The sequence below is a fragment of the Oncorhynchus mykiss genome, chromosome 16 (assembly GCF_057628025.1).
Source record: "Oncorhynchus mykiss isolate SJ-2025 chromosome 16, ASM5762802v1, whole genome shotgun sequence".
NCBI lineage: Eukaryota > Metazoa > Chordata > Actinopteri > Salmoniformes > Salmonidae > Oncorhynchus > Oncorhynchus mykiss.
In genome coordinates, this window is record NC_143037.1 from 73,939,711 (window position 1) to 73,961,933 (window position 22,223).

Below are 22,223 nucleotides of genomic sequence, written 5' to 3' on the forward strand. Positions count from 1 at the left end.
TACATAGACTGTGAAAGTGATGTGCACAAGCTGGCTAAACTCTTTTCATTTTGGTCTCGATAATGAATAAACTGAAGAAACAATGGAGCTTTACACAGTCGGTAGGTTTTTTCTCATTCAAAAAGTGCCCTTTTTCCGTGACATTGGAATATCTCAATTGCATCCTCCTCACGTCATCTCTAATTCTCTAAACCCATTGGTGAGAAAACCTGAGTGCCCTCCCCTCTGACCTTCTCCACCAATGTGAACAATAAAAAGGTACTGCTGAGATTTGAACTCAGGATCTCCTGTTTACTAGACAGGCACTTTAACCAACTAAGCCACAGCACCCATAAAAGTCATATATGTTGCAGATGTGAACACCCACACCTATTTGAATCAAACCAGTCTCATTAATTTAACCCACATCTCTGTCTAGCAAAATCACATCACAAAAGAGATGTATTTTACTAATATTGGAAACGATACAGACACCTTCAATTGTCTAGCAACAGGGTTTCTTAAGCTACGTTTTGGGACGCAAAGTGGGCCTGAGCATGTGAGAGGCAGTGTTGCCAAATCCTCAGGAAGGAAAGTAGCTATTGCTGGTCCTAAAAGTAGCTAGAAGTCGCTAAATGACGTCATCACATAATTTTCATAATTGGCCAAGTGGATGTAATTGTGATTGACGCTGTAGGAGAGAGGAATAACGTCTCGGGAGAGACAAAAAGTGAGTAAAAAAACACCCTAAGTATGTTTAGAACTACAATTGAACTTTCTTCTGTCGATTCTTGTCTTTTTTCTGAATACCTCCTAAATATAGCGATAAAGTCGCTAAGTTGGCAACACTGGTGAGAGGTGGGTAGCGAGATATCAGTAATCAATGGTAATCACATACTATTTCTTCGTAACTATGATCATTCGAGGACAGTACATTTTTCATTTGGGTCTTGAGATGAATAAACTCAAGAACCTCTGACATGAATTCTTAAACTATGATTTGGGACCCAAAGCGGTTATTAACATGTCATAGGTGGGTCGCGAGATATGAGTGAACATTCAGAATCATATACTATTTCTTCATAATGTTGGTCGTTCGAGGACACTGCATTTCTCATTTGGCTCTGGAGCTTAAAAATGGTAAAAACGTCTGAAACAGCAGATGAATCATTTCGTGTAAGTAATTAACCTACAATATGGTGGGGAACTTTGTCAAACGGCAGAGTTGCTGAGTTTCTTAGCTTGCATAGTAAGTCTTAACTCATTCAAAAAACAACCCTTCTAAAATTACATTGCAGTGCCGTGACCCGGATTCGAACCGGGGTTGCTGCGACCACAACGCAGAGTACTAACCACTATACGATCACAGCCGGCTACAAGAGCTGGCTTTGTAAAGCCTACATAGGCTGTGAAAGTGATGTGCACAAGCTGGCTAAACTCTTTTAATTTTGGTCTCGATAATGAATAAACTGAAGAAACAGTGGAGCTTTACACAGTCGGTAGGTTTTTTCTCATTCAAAAAGTGCCCTTTTTCCGTGACATTGGAATATCTCAATTGCATCCTCCTCACGTCATCTCTAATTCTCTAAACCCATTGGTGAGGAAACTTGAGTGCCCTCCCCTCTGACCTTCTCCACCAATGTGAACAATAAAAAGGTACTGCTGAGATTTGAACTCAGGATCTCCTGTTTACTAGACAGGCACTTTAACCAACTAAGCCACAGCACCCATAAAAGTCATATATGTTGCAGATGTGAACACCCACACCTATTTGAATCAAACCAGTCTCATTAATTTAACCCACATCTCTGTCTAGCAAAATCACATCACAAAAGAGATGTATTTTACTAATATTGGAAATGATACAGACACCTTCAATTGTCTAGCAACAGGGTTTCTTAAGCTACGTTTTGGGACGCTAAGTGGGCCTGAGCATGTGAGAGGCAGTGTTGCCAAATCCTCAGGAAGGAAAGTAGCTATTGCTGGTCCTAAAAGTAGCTAGAAGTCGCTAAATGACGTCATCACATAATTTTCATAACTGGCCAAGTGGATGTAATTGTGATTGACGCTGTAGGAGAGAGGAATAACGTCTCGGGAGAGACAAAAAGTGAGTAAAAAAACACCCTAAGTATGTTTAGAACTACAATTGAACTTTCTTCTGTCGATTCTTGTCTTTTTTCTGAATACCTCCTAAATATAGCGACAAAGTCGCTAAGTTGGCAACACTGGTGAGAGGTGGGTAGCGAGATATCAGTAATCAATGGTAATCACATACTATTTCTTCGTAACTATGATCATTCGAGGACAGTACATTTTTCATTTGGGTCTCGAGATGAATAAACTCAAGAACCTCTGACATGAATTCTTAAACTATGATTTGGGACCCAAAGCGGTTATTAACATGTCATAGGTGGGTCGCGAGATATGAGTGAACATTCAGAATCATATACTATTTCTTCATAATGTTGGTCGTTCGAGGACACTGCATTTCTCATTTGGTCTGGAGCTTAAAAATTGTAAAAACGTCTGAAACAGCAGATGAATCATTTCGTGTAAGTAATTAACCTACAATATGGTGGGGAACTTTGTCAAACGGCAGAGTTGCTGAGTTTCTTAGCTTGCATAGTAAGTCTTAACTCATTCAAAAAACAACCCTTCTAAAATTACATTGCAGTGCCATGACCCGGATTCGAACCGGGGTTGCTGCGACCACAACGCAGAGTACTAACCACTATACGATCACGGCCGGCTACAAGAGTAGGCTTTGTAAAGCCTACATAGGCTGTGAAAGTGATGTGCACAAGCTGGCTAAACTCTTTTCATTTTGGTCTCGATAATGAATAAACTGAAGAAACACTGGAGCTTTACACAGTCGGTAGGTTTTTTCTCATTCAAAAAGTGCCCTTTTTCCGTGACATTGGAATATCTCAATTGCATCCTCCTCACGTCATCTCTAATTCTCTAAACCCATTGGTGAGAAAACCTGAGTGCCCTCCCCTCTGACCTTCTCCACCAATGTGAACAATAAAAAGGTACTGCTGAGATTTGAACTCAGGATCTCCTGTTTACTAGACAGGCACTTTAACCAACTAAGCCACAGCACCCATAAAAGTCATATGTTGCAGATGTGAACACCCACACCTATTTGAATCAAACCAGTCTCATTAATTTAACCCACATCTCTGTCTAGCAAAATCACATCACAAAAGAGATGTCTTTTACTAATATTGGAAACGATACAGACACCTTCAATTGTCTAGCAACAGGGTTTCTTAAGCTACGTTTTGGGACGCAAAGTGGGCCTGAGCATGTGAGAGGCAGTGTTGCCAGATCCTCAGGAAGGAAAGTAGCTATTGCTGGTCCTAAAAGTAGCTAGAAGTCGCTAAATGACGTCATCACATAATTTTCATAATTGGCCAAGTGGATGTAATTGTGATTGACGCTGTAGGAGAGAGGAATAACGCCTCGGGAGAGACAAAAAGTGAGTAAAAAACACCCTAAGTATGTTTAGAACTACAATTGAACTTTCTTCTGTCGATTCTTGTCTTTTTTCTGAATACTCACTAAATATAGCGACAAAGTCGCTAAGTTGGCAACACTGGTGAGAGGTGGGTAGCGAGATATCAGTAATCAATGGTAATCACATACTATTTCTTCGTAACTATGATCATTCGAGGACAGTACATTTTTCATTTGGGTCTTGAGATGAATAAACTCAAGAACCTCTGACATGAATTCTTAAACTATGATTTGGGACCCAAAGCGGTTATTAACATGTCATAGGTGGGTCGCGAGATATGAGTGAACATTCAGAATCATATACTATTTCTTCATAATGTTGGTCGTTCGAGGACACTGCATTTCTCATTTGGCTCTGGAGCTTAAAAATGGTAAAAACGTCTGAAACAGCAGATGAATCATTTCGTGTAAGTAATTAACCTACAATATGGTGGGGAACTTTGTCAAACGGCAGAGTTGCTGAGTTTCTTAGCTTGCATAGTAAGTCTTAACTCATTCAAAAAACAACCCTTCTAAAATTACATTGCAGTGCCGTGACCTGGATTCGAACCGGGGTTGCTGCGACCACAACGCAGAGTACTAACCACTATACGATCACAGCCGGCTACAAGAGCTGGCTTTGTAAAGCCTACATAGGCTGTGAAAGTGATGTGCACAAGCTGGCTAAACTCTTTTAATTTTGGTCTCGATAATGAATAAACTGAAGAAACAGTGGAGCTTTACACAGTCGGTAGGTTTTTTCTCATTCAAAAAGTGCACTTTTTCCGTGACATTGGAATATCTCAATTGCATCCTCCTCACGTCATCTCTAATTCTCTAAACCCATTGGTGAGGAAACTTGAGTGCCCTCCCCTCTGACCTTCTCCACCAATGTGAACAATAAAAAGGTACTGCTGAGATTTGAACTCAGGATCTCCTGTTTACTAGACAGGCACTTTAACCAACTAAGCCACAGCACCCATAAAAGTCATATATGTTGCAGATGTGAACACCCACACCTATTTGAATCAAACCAGTCTCATTAATTTAACCCACATCTCTGTCTAGCAAAATCACATCACAAAAGAGATGTATTTTACTAATATTGGAAACGATACAGACACCTTCAATTGTCTAGCAACAGGGTTTCTTAAGCTACGTTTTGGGACGCAAAGTGGGCCTGAGCATGTGAGAGGCAGTGTTGCCAAATCCTCAGGAAGGAAAGTAGCTATTGCTGGTCCTAAAAGTAGCTAGAAGTCGCTAAATGACGTCATCACATAATTTTCATAATTGGCCAAGTGGATGTAATTGTGATTGACGCTGTAGGAGAGAGGAATAACGTCTCGGGAGAGACAAAAAGTGAGTAAAAAACACCCTAAGTATGTTTAGAACTACAATTGAACTTTCTTCTGTCGATTCTTGTCTTTTTTCTGAATACCTCCTAAATATAGCGACAAAGTCGCTAAGTTGGCAACACTGGTGAGAGGTGGGTAGCGAGATATCAGTAATCAATGGTAATCACATACTATTTCTTCGTAACTATGATCATTCGAGGACAGTACATTTTTCATTTGGGTCTCGAGATGAATAAACTCAAGAACCTCTGACATGAATTCTTAAACTATGATTTGGGACCCAAAGCGGTTATTAACATGTCATAGGTGGGTCGCGAGATATGAGTGAACATTCAGAATCATATACTATTTCTTCATAATGTTGGTCGTTCGAGGACACTGCATTTCTCATTTGGCTCTCGAGCTTAAAAATGGTAAAAACGTCTGAAACAGCAGATTAATGATTTCGTGTAAGTAATTAACCTACAATATGGTGGGGAACTTTGTCAAACGGCAGAGTTGCTGAGTTTCTTAGCTTGCATAGCAAGTCTTAACTCAATTCAAAAAACCACCCTTCTAAAATTACATTGCAGTGCCGTGACCCGGATTCGAACCGGGGTTGCTGCGACCACAACGCAGAGTACTAACCACTATACGATCACGGCCGGCTTCAAGAGGTGGCTTTGTAAAGCCTACATAGACTGTGAAAGTGATGTGCACAAGCTGGCTAAACTCTTTTCATTTTGGTCTCGATAATGAATAAACTGAAGAAACAATGGAGCTTTACACAGTCGGTAGGTTTTTTCTCATTCAAAAAGTGCCCTTTTTCCGTGACATTGGAATATCTCAATTGCATCCTCCTCACGTCATCTCTAATTCTCTAAACCCATTGGTGAGAAAACCTGAGTGCCCTCCCCTCTGACCTTCTCCACCAATGTGAACAATAAAAAGGTACTGCTGAGATTTGAACTCAGGATCTCCTGTTTACTAGACAGGCACTTTAACCAACTAAGCCACAGCACCCATAAAAGTCATATATGTTGCAGATGTGAACACCCACACCTATTTGAATCAAACCAGTCTCATTAATTTAACCCACATCTCTGTCTAGCAAAATCACATCACAAAAGAGATGTATTTTACTAATATTGGAAACGATACAGACACCTTCAATTGTCTAGCAACAGGGTTTCTTAAGCTACGTTTTGGGACGCAAAGTGGGCCTGAGCATGTGAGAGGCAGTGTTGCCAAATCCTCAGGAAGGAAAGTAGCTATTGCTGGTCCTAAAAGTAGCTAGAAGTCGCTAAATGACGTCATCACATAATTTTCATAATTGGCCAAGTGGATGTAATTGTGATTGACGCTGTAGGAGAGAGGAATAACGTCTCGGGAGAGACAAAAAGTGAGTAAAAAAACACCCTAAGTATGTTTAGAACTACAATTGAACTTTCTTCTGTCGATTCTTGTCTTTTTTCTGAATACCTCCTAAATATAGCGACAAAGTCGCTAAGTTGGCAACACTGGTGAGAGGTGGGTAGCGAGATATCAGTAATCAATGGTAATCACATACTATTTCTTCGTAACTATGATCATTCGAGGACAGTACATTTTTCATTTGGGTCTTGAGATGAATAAACTCAAGAACCTCTGACATGAATTCTTAAACTATGATTTGGGACCCAAAGCGGTTATTAACATGTCATAGGTGGGTCGCGAGATATGAGTGAACATTCAGAATCATATACTATTTCTTCATAATGTTGGTCGTTCGAGGACACTGCATTTCTCATTTGGCTCTGGAGCTTAAAAATGGTAAAAACGTCTGAAACAGCAGATGAATCATTTCGTGTAAGTAATTAACCTACAATATGGTGGGGAACTTTGTCAAACGGCAGAGTTGCTGAGTTTCTTAGCTTGCATAGTAAGTCTTAACTCATTCAAAAAACAACCCTTCTAAAATTACATTGCAGTGCCGTGACCCGGATTCGAACCGGGGTTGCTGCGACCACAACGCAGAGTACTAACCACTATACGATCACAGCCGGCTACAAGAGCTGGCTTTGTAAAGCCTACATAGGCTGTGAAAGTGATGTGCACAAGCTGGCTAAACTCTTTTAATTTTGGTCTCGATAATGAATAAACTGAAGAAACAGTGGAGCTTTACACAGTCGGTAGGTTTTTTCTCATTCAAAAAGTGCACTTTTTCCGTGACATTGGAATATCTCAATTGCATCCTCCTCACGTCATCTCTAATTCTCTAAACCCATTGGTGAGGAAACTTGAGTGCCCTCCCCTCTGACCTTCTCCACCAATGTGAACAATAAAAAGGTACTGCTGAGATTTGAACTCAGGATCTCCTGTTTACTAGACAGGCACTTTAACCAACTAAGCCACAGCACCCATAAAAGTCATATATGTTGCAGATGTGAACACCCACACCTATTTGAATCAAACCAGTCTCATTAATTTAACCCACATCTCTGTCTAGCAAAATCACATCACAAAAGAGATGTATTTTACTAATATTGGAAACGATACAGACACCTTCAATTGTCTAGCAACAGGGTTTCTTAAGCTACGTTTTGGGACGCAAAGTGGGCCTGAGCATGTGAGAGGCAGTGTTGCCAAATCCTCAGGAAGGAAAGTAGCTATTGCTGGTCCTAAAAGTAGCTAGAAGTCGCTAAATGACGTCATCACATAATTTTCATAATTGGCCAAGTGGATGTAATTGTGATTGACGCTGTAGGAGAGAGGAATAACGTCTCGGGAGAGACAAAAAGTGAGTAAAAAACACCCTAAGTATGTTTAGAACTACAATTGAACTTTCTTCTGTCGATTCTTGTCTTTTTTCTGAATACCTCCTAAATATAGCGACAAAGTCGCTAAGTTGGCAACACTGGTGAGAGGTGGGTAGCGAGATATCAGTAATCAATGGTAATCACATACTATTTCTTCGTAACTATGATCATTCGAGGACAGTACATTTTTCATTTGGGTCTCGAGATGAATAAACTCAAGAACCTCTGACATGAATTCTTAAACTATGATTTGGGACCCAAAGCGGTTATTAACATGTCATAGGTGGGTCGCGAGATATGAGTGAACATTCAGAATCATATACTATTTCTTCATAATGTTGGTCGTTCGAGGACACTGCATTTCTCATTTGGCTCTCGAGCTTAAAAATGGTAAAAACGTCTGAAACAGCAGATTAATGATTTCGTGTAAGTAATTAACCTACAATATGGTGGGGAACTTTGTCAAACGGCAGAGTTGCTGAGTTTCTTAGCTTGCATAGCAAGTCTTAACTCAATTCAAAAAACCACCCTTCTGAAATTACATTGCAGTGCCGTGACCCGGATTCGAACCGGGGTTGCTGCGACCACAACGCAGAGTACTAACCACTATACGATCACGGCCGGCTTCAAGAGGTGGCTTTGTAAAGCCTACATAGACTGTGAAAGTGATGTGCACAAGCTGGCTAAACTCTTTTCATTTTGGTCTCGATAATGAATAAACTGAAGAAACAATGGAGCTTTACACAGTCGGTAGGTTTTTTCTCATTCAAAAAGTGCCCTTTTTCCGTGACATTGGAATATCTCAATTGCATCCTCCTCACGTCATCTCTAATTCTCTAAACCCATTGGTGAGAAAACCTGAGTGCCCTCCCCTCTGACCTTCTCCACCAATGTGAACAATAAAAAGGTACTGCTGAGATTTGAACTCAGGATCTCCTGTTTACTAGACAGGCACTTTAACCAACTAAGCCACAGCACCCATAAAAGTCATATATGTTGCAGATGTGAACACCCACACCTATTTGAATCAAACCAGTCTCATTAATTTAACCCACATCTCTGTCTAGCAAAATCACATCACAAAAGAGATGTATTTTACTAATATTGGAAACGATACAGACACCTTCAATTGTCTAGCAACAGGGTTTCTTAAGCTACATTTTGGGACGCAAAGTGGGCCTGAGCATGTGAGAGGCAGTGTTGCCAAATCCTCAGGAAGGAAAGTAGCTATTGCTGGTCCTAAAAGTAGCTAGAAGTCGCTAAATGACGTCATCACATAATTTTCATAATTGGCCAAGTGGATGTAATTGTGATTGACGCTGTAGGAGAGAGGAATAACGTCTCGGGAGAGACAAAAAGTGAGTAAAAAAACACCCTAAGTATGTTTAGAACTACAATTGAACTTTCTTCTGTCGATTCTTGTCTTTTTTCTGAATACCTCCTAAATATAGCGACAAAGTCGCTAAGTTGGCAACACTGGTGAGAGGTGGGTAGCGAGATATCAGTAATCAATGGTAATCACATACTATTTCTTCGTAACTATGATCATTCGAGGACAGTACATTTTTCATTTGGGTCTTGAGATGAATAAACTCAAGAACCTCTGACATGAATTCTTAAACTATGATTTGGGACCCAAAGCGGTTATTAACATGTCATAGGTGGGTCGCGAGATATGAGTGAACATTCAGAATCATATACTATTTCTTCATAATGTTGGTCGTTCGAGGACACTGCATTTCTCATTTGGCTCTGGAGCTTAAAAATGGTAAAAACGTCTGAAACAGCAGATGAATCATTTCGTGTAAGTAATTAACCTACAATATGGTGGGGAACTTTGTCAAACGGCAGAGTTGCTGAGTTTCTTAGCTTGCATAGTAAGTCTTAACTCATTCAAAAAACAACCCTTCTAAAATTACATTGCAGTGCCGTGACCCGGATTCGAACCAGGGTTGCTGCGACCACAACGCAGAGTACTAACCACTATACGATCACAGCCGGCTACAAGAGCTGGCTTTGTAAAGCCTACATAGGCTGTGAAAGTGATGTGCACAAGCTGGCTAAACTCTTTTAATTTTGGTCTCGATAATGAATAAACTGAAGAAACAGTGGAGCTTTACACAGTCGGTAGGTTTTTTCTCATTCAAAAAGTGCCCTTTTTCCGTGACATTGGAATATCTCAATTGCATCCTCCTCACGTCATCTCTAATTCTCTAAACCCATTGGTGAGGAAACTTGAGTGCCCTCCCCTCTGACCTTCTCCACCAATGTGAACAATAAAAAGGTACTGCTGAGATTTGAACTCAGGATCTCCTGTTTACTAGACAGGCACTTTAACCAACTAAGCCACAGCACCCATAAAAGTCATATATGTTGCAGATGTGAACACCCACACCTATTTCAATCAAACCAGTCTCATTAATTTAACCCACATCTCTGTCTAGCAAAATCACATCACAAAAGAGATGTATTTTACTAATATTGGAAATGATACAGACACCTTCAATTGTCTAGCAACAGGGTTTCTTAAGCTACGTTTTGGGACGCTAAGTGGGCCTGAGCATGTGAGAGGCAGTGTTGCCAAATCCTCAGGAAGGAAAGTAGCTATTGCTGGTCCTAAAAGTAGCTAGAAGTCGCTAAATGACGTCATCACATAATTTTCATAACTGGCCAAGTGGATGTAATTGTGATTGACGCTGTAGGAGAGAGGAATAACGTCTCGGGAGAGACAAAAAGTGAGTAAAAAAACACCCTAAGTATGTTTAGAACTACAATTGAACTTTCTTCTGTCGATTCTTGTCTTTTTTCTGAATACCTCCTAAATATAGCGACAAAGTCGCTAAGTTGGCAACACTGGTGAGAGGTGGGTAGCGAGATATCAGTAATCAATGGTAATCACATACTATTTCTTCGTAACTATGATCATTCGAGGACAGTACATTTTTCATTTGGGTCTCGAGATGAATAAACTCAAGAACCTCTGACATGAATTCTTAAACTATGATTTGGGACCCAAAGCGGTTATTAACATGTCATAGGTGGGTCGCGAGATATGAGTGAACATTCAGAATCATATACTATTTCTTCATAATGTTGGTCGTTCGAGGACACTGCATTTCTCATTTGGTCTGGAGCTTAAAAATTGTAAAAACGTCTGAAACAGCAGATGAATCATTTCGTGTAAGTAATTAACCTACAATATGGTGGGGAACTTTGTCAAACGGCAGAGTTGCTGAGTTTCTTAGCTTGCATAGTAAGTCTTAACTCATTCAAAAAACAACCCTTCTAAAATTACATTGCAGTGCCATGACCCGGATTCGAACCGGGGTTGCTGCGACCACAACGCAGAGTACTAACCACTATACGATCACGGCCGGCTACAAGAGTAGGCTTTGTAAAGCCTACATAGGCTGTGAAAGTGATGTGCACAAGCTGGCTAAACTCTTTTCATTTTGGTCTCGATAATGAATAAACTGAAGAAACACTGGAGCTTTACACAGTCGGTAGGTTTTTTCTCATTCAAAAAGTGCCCTTTTTCCGTGACATTGGAATATCTCAATTGCATCCTCCTCACGTCATCTCTAATTCTCTAAACCCATTGGTGAGAAAACCTGAGTGCCCTCCCCTCTGACCTTCTCCACCAATGTGAACAATAAAAAGGTACTGCTGAGATTTGAACTCAGGATCTCCTGTTTACTAGACAGGAACTTTAACCAACTAAGCCACAGCACCCATAAAAGTCATATGTTGCAGATGTGAACACCCACACCTATTTGAATCAAACCAGTCTCATTAATTTAACCCACATCTCTGTCTAGCAAAATCACATCACAAAAGAGATGTCTTTTACTAATATTGGAAACGATACAGACACCTTCAATTGTCTAGCAACAGGGTTTCTTAAGCTACGTTTTGGGACGCAAAGTGGGCCTGAGCATGTGAGAGGCAGTGTTGCCAGATCCTCAGGAAGGAAAGTAGCTATTGCTGGTCCTAAAAGTAGCTAGAAGTCGCTAAATGACGTCATCACATAATTTTCATAATTGGCCAAGTGGATGTAATTGTGATTGACGCTGTAGGAGAGAGGAATAACGCCTCGGGAGAGACAAAAAGTGAGTAAAAAACACCCTAAGTATGTTTAGAACTACAATTGAACTTTCTTCTGTCGATTCTTGTCTTTTTTCTGAATACTCACTAAATATAGCGACAAAGTCGCTAAGTTGGCAACACTGGTGAGAGGTGGGTAGCGAGATATCAGTAATCAATGGTAATCACATACTATTTCTTCGTAACTATGATCATTCGAGGACAGTACATTTTTCATTTGGGTCTTGAGATGAATAAACTCAAGAACCTCTGACATGAATTCTTAAACTATGATTTGGGACCCAAAGCGGTTATTAACATGTCATAGGTGGGTCGCGAGATATGAGTGAACATTCAGAATCATATACTATTTCTTCATAATGTTGGTCGTTCGAGGACACTGCATTTCTCATTTGGCTCTGGAGCTTAAAAATGGTAAAAACGTCTGAAACAGCAGATGAATCATTTCGTGTAAGTAATTAACCTACAATATGGTGGGGAACTTTGTCAAACGGCAGAGTTGCTGAGTTTCTTAGCTTGCATAGTAAGTCTTAACTCATTCAAAAAACAACCCTTCTAAAATTACATTGCAGTGCCGTGACCCGGATTCGAACCGGGGTTGCTGCGACCACAACGCAGAGTACTAACCACTATACGATCACAGCCGGCTACAAGAGCTGGCTTTGTAAAGCCTACATAGGCTGTGAAAGTGATGTGCACAAGCTGGCTAAACTCTTTTAATTTTGGTCTCGATAATGAATAAACTGAAGAAACAGTGGAGCTTTACACAGTCGGTAGGTTTTTTCTCATTCAAAAAGTGCACTTTTTCCGTGACATTGGAATATCTCAATTGCATCCTCCTCACGTCATCTCTAATTCTCTAAACCCATTGGTGAGGAAACTTGAGTGCCCTCCCCTCTGACCTTCTCCACCAATGTGAACAATAAAAAGGTACTGCTGAGATTTGAACTCAGGATCTCCTGTTTACTAGACAGGCACTTTAACCAACTAAGCCACAGCACCCATAAAAGTCATATATGTTGCAGATGTGAACACCCACACCTATTTGAATCAAACCAGTCTCATTAATTTAACCCACATCTCTGTCTAGCAAAATCACATCACAAAAGAGATGTATTTTACTAATATTGGAAACGATACAGACACCTTCAATTGTCTAGCAACAGGGTTTCTTAAGCTACGTTTTGGGACGCTAAGTGGGCCTGAGCATGTGAGAGGCAGTGTTGCCAAATCCTCAGGAAGGAAAGTAGCTATTGCTGGTCCTAAAAGTAGCTAGAAGTCGCTAAATGACGTCATCACATAATTTTCATAACTGGCCAAGTGGATGTAATTGTGATTGACGCTGTAGGAGAGAGGAATAACGTCTCGGGAGAGACAAAAAGTGAGTAAAAAAACACCCTAAGTATGTTTAGAACTACAATTGAACTTTCTTCTGTCGATTCTTGTCTTTTTTCTGAATACCTCCTAAATATAGCGACAAAGTCGCTAAGTTGGCAACACTGGTGAGAGGTGGGTAGCGAGATATCAGTAATCAATGGTAATCACATACTATTTCTTCGTAACTATGATCATTCGAGGACAGTACATTTTTCATTTGGGTCTCGAGATGAATAAACTCAAGAACCTCTGACATGAATTCTTAAACTATGATTTGGGACCCAAAGCGGTTATTAACATGTCATAGGTGGGTCGCGAGATATGAGTGAACATTCAGAATCATATACTATTTCTTCATAATGTTGGTCGTTCGAGGACACTGCATTTCTCATTTGGTCTGGAGCTTAAAAATTGTAAAAACGTCTGAAACAGCAGATGAATCATTTCGTGTAAGTAATTAACCTACAATATGGTGGGGAACTTTGTCAAACGGCAGAGTTGCTGAGTTTCTTAGCTTGCATAGTAAGTCTTAACTCATTCAAAAAACAACCCTTCTAAAATTACATTGCAGTGCCGTGACCCGGATTCGAACCGGGGTTGCTGCGACCACAACGCAGAGTACTAACCACTATACGATCACAGCCGGCTACAAGAGCTGGCTTTGTAAAGCCTACATAGGCTGTGAAAGTGATGTGCACAAGCTGGCTAAACTCTTTTAATTTTGGTCTCGATAATGAATAAACTGAAGAAACAGTGGAGCTTTACACAGTCGGTAGGTTTTTTCTCATTCAAAAAGTGCCCTTTTTCCGTGACATTGGAATATCTCAATTGCATCCTCCTCACGTCATCTCTAATTCTCTAAACCCATTGGTGAGGAAACTTGAGTGCCCTCCCCTCTGACCTTCTCCACCAATGTGAACAATAAAAAGGTACTGCTGAGATTTGAACTCAGGATCTCCTGTTTACTAGACAGGCACTTTAACCAACTAAGCCACAGCACCCATAAAAGTCATATATGTTGCAGATGTGAACACCCACACCTATTTGAATCAAACCAGTCTCATTAATTTAACCCACATCTCTGTCTAGCAAAATCACATCACAAAAGAGATGTATTTTACTAATATTGGAAATGATACAGACACCTTCAATTGTCTAGCAACAGGGTTTCTTAAGCTACGTTTTGGGACGCTAAGTGGGCCTGAGCATGTGAGAGGCAGTGTTGCCAAATCCTCAGGAAGGAAAGTAGCTATTGCTGGTCCTAAAAGTAGCTAGAAGTCGCTAAATGACGTCATCACATAATTTTCATAACTGGCCAAGTGGATGTAATTGTGATTGACGCTGTAGGAGAGAGGAATAACGTCTCGGGAGAGACAAAAAGTGAGTAAAAAAACACCCTAAGTATGTTTAGAACTACAATTGAACTTTCTTCTGTCGATTCTTGTCTTTTTTCTGAATACCTCCTAAATATAGCGACAAAGTCGCTAAGTTGGCAACACTGGTGAGAGGTGGGTAGCGAGATATCAGTAATCAATGGTAATCACATACTATTTCTTCGTAACTATGATCATTCGAGGACAGTACATTTTTCATTTGGGTCTCGAGATGAATAAACTCAAGAACCTCTGACATGAATTCTTAAACTATGATTTGGGACCCAAAGCGGTTATTAACATGTCATAGGTGGGTCGCGAGATATGAGTGAACATTCAGAATCATATACTATTTCTTCATAATGTTGGTCGTTCGAGGACACTGCATTTCTCATTTGGTCTGGAGCTTAAAAATTGTAAAAACGTCTGAAACAGCAGATGAATCATTTCGTGTAAGTAATTAACCTACAATATGGTGGGGAACTTTGTCAAACGGCAGAGTTGCTGAGTTTCTTAGCTTGCATAGTAAGTCTTAACTCATTCAAAAAACAACCCTTCTAAAATTACATTGCAGTGCCATGACCCGGATTCGAACCGGGGTTGCTGCGACCACAACGCAGAGTACTAACCACTATACGATCACGGCCGGCTACAAGAGTAGGCTTTGTAAAGCCTACATAGGCTGTGAAAGTGATGTGCACAAGCTGGCTAAACTCTTTTCATTTTGGTCTCGATAATGAATAAACTGAAGAAACACTGGAGCTTTACACAGTCGGTAGGTTTTTTCTCATTCAAAAAGTGCCCTTTTTCCGTGACATTGGAATATCTCAATTGCATCCTCCTCACGTCATCTCTAATTCTCTAAACCCATTGGTGAGAAAACCTGAGTGCCCTCCCCTCTGACCTTCTCCACCAATGTGAACAATAAAAAGGTACTGCTGAGATTTGAACTCAGGATCTCCTGTTTACTAGACAGGCACTTTAACCAACTAAGCCACAGCACCCATAAAAGTCATATGTTGCAGATGTGAACACCCACACCTATTTGAATCAAACCAGTCTCATTAATTTAACCCACATCTCTGTCTAGCAAAATCACATCACAAAAGAGATGTCTTTTACTAATATTGGAAACGATACAGACACCTTCAATTGTCTAGCAACAGGGTTTCTTAAGCTACGTTTTGGGACGCAAAGTGGGCCTGAGCATGTGAGAGGCAGTGTTGCCAGATCCTCAGGAAGGAAAGTAGCTATTGCTGGTCCTAAAAGTAGCTAGAAGTCGCTAAATGACGTCATCACATAATTTTCATAATTGGCCAAGTGGATGTAATTGTGATTGACGCTGTAGGAGAGAGGAATAACGCCTCGGGAGAGACAAAAAGTGAGTAAAAAACACCCTAAGTATGTTTAGAACTACAATTGAACTTTCTTCTGTCGATTCTTGTCTTTTTTCTGAATACTCACTAAATATAGCGACAAAGTCGCTAAGTTGGCAACACTGGTGAGAGGTGGGTAGCGAGATATCAGTAATCAATGGTAATCACATACTATTTCTTCGTAACTATGATCATTCGAGGACAGTACATTTTTCATTTGGGTCTCGAGATGAATAAACTCAAGAACCTCTGACATGAATTCTTAAACTATGATTTGGGACCCAAAGCGGTTATTAACATGTCATAGGTGGGTCGCGAGATATGAGTGAACATTCAGAATCATATACTATTTCTTCATAATGTTGGTCGTTCGAGGACACTGCATTTCTCATTTGGTCTGGAGCTTAAAAATTGTAAAAACGTCTGAAACAGCAGATGAATCATTTCGTGTAAGTAATTAACCTACAATATGGTGGGGAACTTTGTCAAACGGCAGAGTTGCTGAGTTTCTTAGCTTGCATAGTAAGTCTTAACTCATTCAAAAAACAACCCTTCTAAAATTACATTGCAGTGCCATGACCCGGATTCGAACCGGGGTTGCTGCGACCACAACGCAGAGTACTAACCACTATACGATCACGGCCGGCTACAAGAGTAGGCTTTGTAAAGCCTACATAGGCTGTGAAAGTGATGTGCACAAGCTGGCTAAACTCTTTTCATTTTGGTCTCGATAATGAATAAACTGAAGAAACACTGGAGCTTTACACAGTCGGTAGGTTTTTTCTCATTCAAAAAGTGCCCTTTTTCCGTGACATTGGAATATCTCAATTGCATCCTCCTCACGTCATCTCTAATTCTCTAAACCCATTGGTGAGAAAACCTGAGTGCCCTCCCCTCTGACCTTCTCCACCAATGTGAACAATAAAAAGGTACTGCTGAGATTTGAACTCAGGATCTCCTGTTTACTAGACAGGCACTTTAACCAACTAAGCCACAGCACCCATAAAAGTCATATGTTGCAGATGTGAACACCCACACCTATTTGAATCAAACCAGTCTCATTAATTTAACCCACATCTCTGTCTAGCAAAATCACATCACAAAAGAGATGTCTTTTACTAATATTGGAAACGATACAGACACCTTCAATTGTCTAGCAACAGGGTTTCTTAAGCTACGTTTTGGGACGCAAAGTGGGCCTGAGCATGTGAGAGGCAGTGTTGCCAGATCCTCAGGAAGGAAAGTAGCTATTGCTGGTCCTAAAAGTAGCTAGAAGTCGCTAAATGACGTCATCACATAATTTTCATAATTGGCCAAGTGGATGTAATTGTGATTGACGCTGTAGGAGAGAGGAATAACGCCTCGGGAGAGACAAAAAGTGAGTAAAAAACACCCTAAGTATGTTTAGAACTACAATTGAACTTTCTTCTGTCGATTCTTGTCTTTTTTCTGAATACTCACTAAATATAGCGACAAAGTCGCTAAGTTGGCAACACTGGTGAGAGGTGGGTAGCGAGATATCAGTAATCAATGGTAATCACATACTATTTCTTCGTAACTATGATCATTCGAGGACAGTACATTTTTCATTTGGGTCTTGAGATGAATAAACTCAAGAACCTCTGACATGAATTCTTAAACTATGATTTGGGACCCAAAGCGGTTATTAACATGTCATAGGTGGGTCGCGAGATATGAGTGAACATTCAGAATCATATACTATTTCTTCATAATGTTGGTCGTTCGAGGACACTGCATTTCTCATTTGGCTCTGGAGCTTAAAAATGGTAAAAACGTCTGAAACAGCAGATGAATCATTTCGTGTAAGTAATTAACCTACAATATGGTGGGGAACTTTGTCAAACGGCAGAGTTGCTGAGTTTCTTAGCTTGCATAGTAAGTCTTAACTCATTCAAAAAACAACCCTTCTAAAATTACATTGCAGTGCCGTGACCCGGATTCGAACCGGGGTTGCTGCGACCACAACGCAGAGTACTAACCACTATACGATCACAGCCGGCTACAAGAGCTGGCTTTGTAAAGCCTACATAGGCTGTGAAAGTGATGTGCACAAGCTGGCTAAACTCTTTTAATTTTGGTCTCGATAATGAATAAACTGAAGAAACAGTGGAGCTTTACACAGTCGGTAGGTTTTTTCTCATTCAAAAAGTGCCCTTTTTCCGTGACATTGGAATATCTCAATTGCATCCTCCTCACGTCATCTCTAATTCTCTAAACCCATTGGTGAGGAAACTTGAGTGCCCTCCCCTCTGACCTTCTCCACCAATGTGAACAATAAAAAGGTACTGCTGAGATTTGAACTCAGGATCTCCTGTTTACTAGACAGGCACTTTAACCAACTAAGCCACAGCACCCATAAAAGTCATATGTTGCAGATGTGAACACCCACACCTATTTGAATCAAACCAGTCTCATTAATTTAACCCACATCTCTGTCTAGCAAAATCACATCACAAAAGAGATGTATTTTACTAATATTGGAAACGATACAGACACCTTCAATTGTCTAGCAACAGGGTTTCTTAAGCTACGTTTTGGGACGCTAAGTGGGCCTGAGCATGTGAGAGGCAGTGTTGCCAAATCCTCAGGAAGGAAAGTAGCTATTGCTGGTCCTAAAAGTAGCTAGAAGTCGCTAAATGACGTCATCACATAATTTTCATAACTGGCCAAGTGGATGTAATTGTGATTGACGCTGTAGGAGAGAGGAATAACGTCTCGGGAGAGACAAAAAGTGAGTAAAAAAACACCCTAAGTATGTTTAGAACTACAATTGAACTTTCTTCTGTCGATTCTTGTCTTTTTTCTGAATACCTCCTAAATATAGCGACAAAGTCGCTAAGTTGGCAACACTGGTGAGAGGTGGGTAGCGAGATATCAGTAATCAATGGTAATCACATACTATTTCTTCGTAACTATGATCATTCGAGGACAGTACATTTTTCATTTGGGTCTCGAGATGAATAAACTCAAGAACCTCTGACATGAATTCTTAAACTATGATTTGGGACCCAAAGCGGTTATTAACATGTCATAGGTGGGTCGCGAGATATGAGTGAACATTCAGAATCATATACTATTTCTTCATAATGTTGGTCGTTCGAGGACACTGCATTTCTCATTTGGTCTGGAGCTTAAAAATTGTAAAAACGTCTGAAACAGCAGATGAATCATTTCGTGTAAGTAATTAACCTACAATATGGTGGGGAACTTTGTCAAACGGCAGAGTTGCTGAGTTTCTTAGCTTGCATAGTAAGTCTTAACTCATTCAAAAAACAACCCTTCTAAAATTACATTGCAGTGCCATGACCCGGATTCGAACCGGGGTTGCTGCGACCACAACGCAGAGTACTAACCACTATACGATCACGGCCGGCTACAAGAGTAGGCTTTGTAAAGCCTACATAGGCTGTGAAAGTGATGTGCACAAGCTGGCTAAACTCTTTTCATTTTGGTCTCGATAATGAATAAACTGAAGAAACACTGGAGCTTTACACAGTCGGTAGGTTTTTTCTCATTCAAAAAGTGCCCTTTTTCCGTGACATTGGAATATCTCAATTGCATCCTCCTCACGTCATCTCTAATTCTCTAAACCCATTGGTGAGAAAACCTGAGTGCCCTCCCCTCTGACCTTCTCCACCAATGTGAACAATAAAAAGGTACTGCTGAGATTTGAACTCAGGATCTCCTGTTTACTAGACAGGCACTTTAACCAACTAAGCCACAGCACCCATAAAAGTCATATGTTGCAGATGTGAACACCCACACCTATTTGAATCAAACCAGTCTCATTAATTTAACCCACATCTCTGTCTAGCAAAATCACATCACAAAAGAGATGTCTTTTACTAATATTGGAAACGATACAGACACCTTCAATTGTCTAGCAACAGGGTTTCTTAAGCTACGTTTTGGGACGCAAAGTGGGCCTGAGCATGTGAGAGGCAGTGTTGCCAGATCCTCAGGAAGGAAAGTAGCTATTGCTGGTCCTAAAAGTAGCTAGAAGTCGCTAAATGACGTCATCACATAATTTTCATAATTGGCCAAGTGGATGTAATTGTGATTGACGCTGTAGGAGAGAGGAATAACGCCTCGGGAGAGACAAAAAGTGAGTAAAAAACACCCTAAGTATGTTTAGAACTACAATTGAACTTTCTTCTGTCGATTCTTGTCTTTTTTCTGAATACTCACTAAATATAGCGACAAAGTCGCTAAGTTGGCAACACTGGTGAGAGGTGGGTAGCGAGATATCAGTAATCAATGGTAATCACATACTATTTCTTCGTAACTATGATCATTCGAGGACAGTACATTTTTCATTTGGGTCTCGAGATGAATAAACTCAAGAACCTCTGACATGAATTCTTAAACTATGATTTGGGACCCAAAGCGGTTATTAACATGTCATAGGTGGGTCGCGAGATATGAGTGAACATTCAGAATCATATACTATTTCTTCATAATGTTGGTCGTTCGAGGACACTGCATTTCTCATTTGGCTCTCGAGCTTAAAAATGGTAAAAACGTCTGAAACAGCAGATGAATGATTTCGTGTAAGTAATTAACCTACAATATGGTGGGGAACTTTGTCAAACGGCAGAGTTGCTGAGTTTCTTAGCTTGCATAGCAAGTCTTAACTCAATTCAAAAAACCACCCTTCTAAAATTACATTGCAGTGCCGTGACCCGGATTCGAACCGGGGTTGCTGCGACCACAACGCAGAGTACTAACCACTATACGATCACAGCCGGCTTCAAGAGGTGGCTTTGTAAAGCCTACATAGACTGTGAAAGTGATGTGCACAAGCTGGCTAAACTCTTTTCATTTTGGTCTCGATAATGAATAAACTGAAGAAACAATGGAGCTTTACACAGTCGGTAGGTTTTTTCTCATTCAAAAAGTGCCCTTTTTCCGTGACATTGGAATATCTCAATTGCATCCTCCTCACGTCATCTCTAATTCTCTAAACCCATTGGTGAGAAAACCTGAGTGCCCTCCCTTCTGACCTTCTCCACCAATGTGAACAATAAAAAGGTACTGCTGAGATTTGAACTCAGGATCTCCTGTTTACTAGACAGGCACTTTAACCAACTAAGCCACAGCACCCATAAAAGTCATATATGTTGCAGATGTGAACACCCACACCTATTTGAATCAAACCAGTCTCATTAATTTAACCCACATCTCTGTCTAGCAAAATCACATCACAAAAGAGATGTCTTTTACTAATATTGGAAACGATACAGACACCTTCAATTGTCTAGCAACAGGGTTTCTTAAGCTACGTTTTGGGACGCAAAGTGGGCCTGAGCATGTGAGAGGCAGTGTTGCCAGATCCTCAGGAAGGAAAGTAGCTATTGCTGGTCCTAAAAGTAGCTAGAAGTCGCTAAATGACGTCATCACATAATTTTCATAATTGGCCAAGTGGATGTAATTGTGATTGACGCTGTAGGAGAGAGGAATAACGCCTCGGGAGAGACAAAAAGTGAGTAAAAAACACCCTAAGTATTTTTAGAACTACAATTGAACTTTCTTCTGTCGATTCTTGTCTTTTTTCTGAATACTCACTAAATATAGCGACAAAGTCGCTAAGTTGGCAACACTGGTGAGAGGTGGGTAGCGAGATATCAGTAATCAATGGTAATCACATACTATTTCTTCGTAACTATGATCATTCGAGGACAGTACATTTTTCATTTGGGTCTCGAGATGAATAAACTCAAGAACCTCTGACATGAATTCTTAAACTATGATTTGGGACCCAAAGCGGTTATTAACATGTCATAGGTGGGTCGCGAGATATGAGTGAACATTCAGAATCATATACTATTTCTTCATAATGTTGGTCGTTCGAGGACACTGCATTTCTCATTTGGCTCTCGAGCTTAAAAATGGTAAAAACGTCTGAAACAGCAGATGAATGATTTCGTGTAAGTAATTAACCTACAATACGGTGGGGAACTTTGTCAAACGGCAGAGTTGCTGAGTTTCTTAGCTTGCATAGCAAGTCTTAACTCAATTCAAAAAACCACCCTTCTAAAATTACATTGCAGTGCCGTGACCCGGATTCGAACCAGGGTTGCTGCGACCACAACGCAGAGTACTAACCACTATACGATCACGGCCGGCTTCAAGAGGTGGCTTTGTAAAGCCTACATAGACTGTGAAAGTGATGTGCACAAGCTGGCTAAACTCTTTTCATTTTGGTCTCGATAATGAATAAACTGAAGAAACAATGGAGCTTTACACAGTCGGTAGGTTTTTTCTCATTCAAAAAGTGCCCTTTTTCCGTGACATTGGAATATCTCAATTGCATCCTCCTCACGTCATCTCTAATTCTCTAAACCCATTGGTGGGAAAACCTGA

General features: G+C 40.4%; 17 non-coding genes across 17 annotated transcripts; all 17 read right to left on the reverse strand.

Annotated features, from left to right (window-relative positions):
* Positions 1–256: 256 nt before the first annotated feature.
* On the reverse strand, positions 257–330 carry trnat-agu (transfer RNA threonine (anticodon AGU)). The gene has a single exon. It is a non-coding gene; the product is annotated as a tRNA-Thr (tRNA).
* A 1,303-nt stretch (positions 331–1,633) lies between these two features.
* On the reverse strand, positions 1,634–1,707 carry trnat-agu (transfer RNA threonine (anticodon AGU)). Its single transcript has one exon. It is a non-coding gene; the product is annotated as a tRNA-Thr (tRNA).
* A 1,302-nt stretch (positions 1,708–3,009) lies between these two features.
* On the reverse strand, positions 3,010–3,083 carry trnat-agu (transfer RNA threonine (anticodon AGU)). Its single transcript has one exon. It is a non-coding gene; the product is annotated as a tRNA-Thr (tRNA).
* Positions 3,084–4,383: 1,300 nt separating this feature from the next.
* On the reverse strand, positions 4,384–4,457 carry trnat-agu (transfer RNA threonine (anticodon AGU)). The gene has a single exon. It is a non-coding gene; the product is annotated as a tRNA-Thr (tRNA).
* A 947-nt stretch (positions 4,458–5,404) lies between these two features.
* trnah-gug (transfer RNA histidin (anticodon GUG)) lies at positions 5,405–5,476 on the reverse strand. Its single transcript has one exon. It is a non-coding gene; the product is annotated as a tRNA-His (tRNA).
* Positions 5,477–5,760: 284 nt separating this feature from the next.
* On the reverse strand, positions 5,761–5,834 carry trnat-agu (transfer RNA threonine (anticodon AGU)). The gene has a single exon. It is a non-coding gene; the product is annotated as a tRNA-Thr (tRNA).
* Positions 5,835–7,137: 1,303 nt separating this feature from the next.
* On the reverse strand, positions 7,138–7,211 carry trnat-agu (transfer RNA threonine (anticodon AGU)). Its single transcript has one exon. It is a non-coding gene; the product is annotated as a tRNA-Thr (tRNA).
* A 947-nt stretch (positions 7,212–8,158) lies between these two features.
* trnah-gug (transfer RNA histidin (anticodon GUG)) lies at positions 8,159–8,230 on the reverse strand. Its single transcript has one exon. It is a non-coding gene; the product is annotated as a tRNA-His (tRNA).
* Positions 8,231–8,514: 284 nt separating this feature from the next.
* Positions 8,515–8,588, reverse strand: trnat-agu (transfer RNA threonine (anticodon AGU)). The gene has a single exon. It is a non-coding gene; the product is annotated as a tRNA-Thr (tRNA).
* A 1,303-nt stretch (positions 8,589–9,891) lies between these two features.
* trnat-agu (transfer RNA threonine (anticodon AGU)) lies at positions 9,892–9,965 on the reverse strand. The gene has a single exon. It is a non-coding gene; the product is annotated as a tRNA-Thr (tRNA).
* A 2,676-nt stretch (positions 9,966–12,641) lies between these two features.
* On the reverse strand, positions 12,642–12,715 carry trnat-agu (transfer RNA threonine (anticodon AGU)). Its single transcript has one exon. It is a non-coding gene; the product is annotated as a tRNA-Thr (tRNA).
* Positions 12,716–14,017: 1,302 nt separating this feature from the next.
* Positions 14,018–14,091, reverse strand: trnat-agu (transfer RNA threonine (anticodon AGU)). Its single transcript has one exon. It is a non-coding gene; the product is annotated as a tRNA-Thr (tRNA).
* Positions 14,092–15,393: 1,302 nt separating this feature from the next.
* trnat-agu (transfer RNA threonine (anticodon AGU)) lies at positions 15,394–15,467 on the reverse strand. Its single transcript has one exon. It is a non-coding gene; the product is annotated as a tRNA-Thr (tRNA).
* A 1,299-nt stretch (positions 15,468–16,766) lies between these two features.
* trnat-agu (transfer RNA threonine (anticodon AGU)) lies at positions 16,767–16,840 on the reverse strand. Its single transcript has one exon. It is a non-coding gene; the product is annotated as a tRNA-Thr (tRNA).
* Positions 16,841–18,140: 1,300 nt separating this feature from the next.
* On the reverse strand, positions 18,141–18,214 carry trnat-agu (transfer RNA threonine (anticodon AGU)). Its single transcript has one exon. It is a non-coding gene; the product is annotated as a tRNA-Thr (tRNA).
* A 1,300-nt stretch (positions 18,215–19,514) lies between these two features.
* Positions 19,515–19,588, reverse strand: trnat-agu (transfer RNA threonine (anticodon AGU)). The gene has a single exon. It is a non-coding gene; the product is annotated as a tRNA-Thr (tRNA).
* A 1,301-nt stretch (positions 19,589–20,889) lies between these two features.
* trnat-agu (transfer RNA threonine (anticodon AGU)) lies at positions 20,890–20,963 on the reverse strand. The gene has a single exon. It is a non-coding gene; the product is annotated as a tRNA-Thr (tRNA).
* Positions 20,964–22,223: the final 1,260 nt, after the last annotated feature.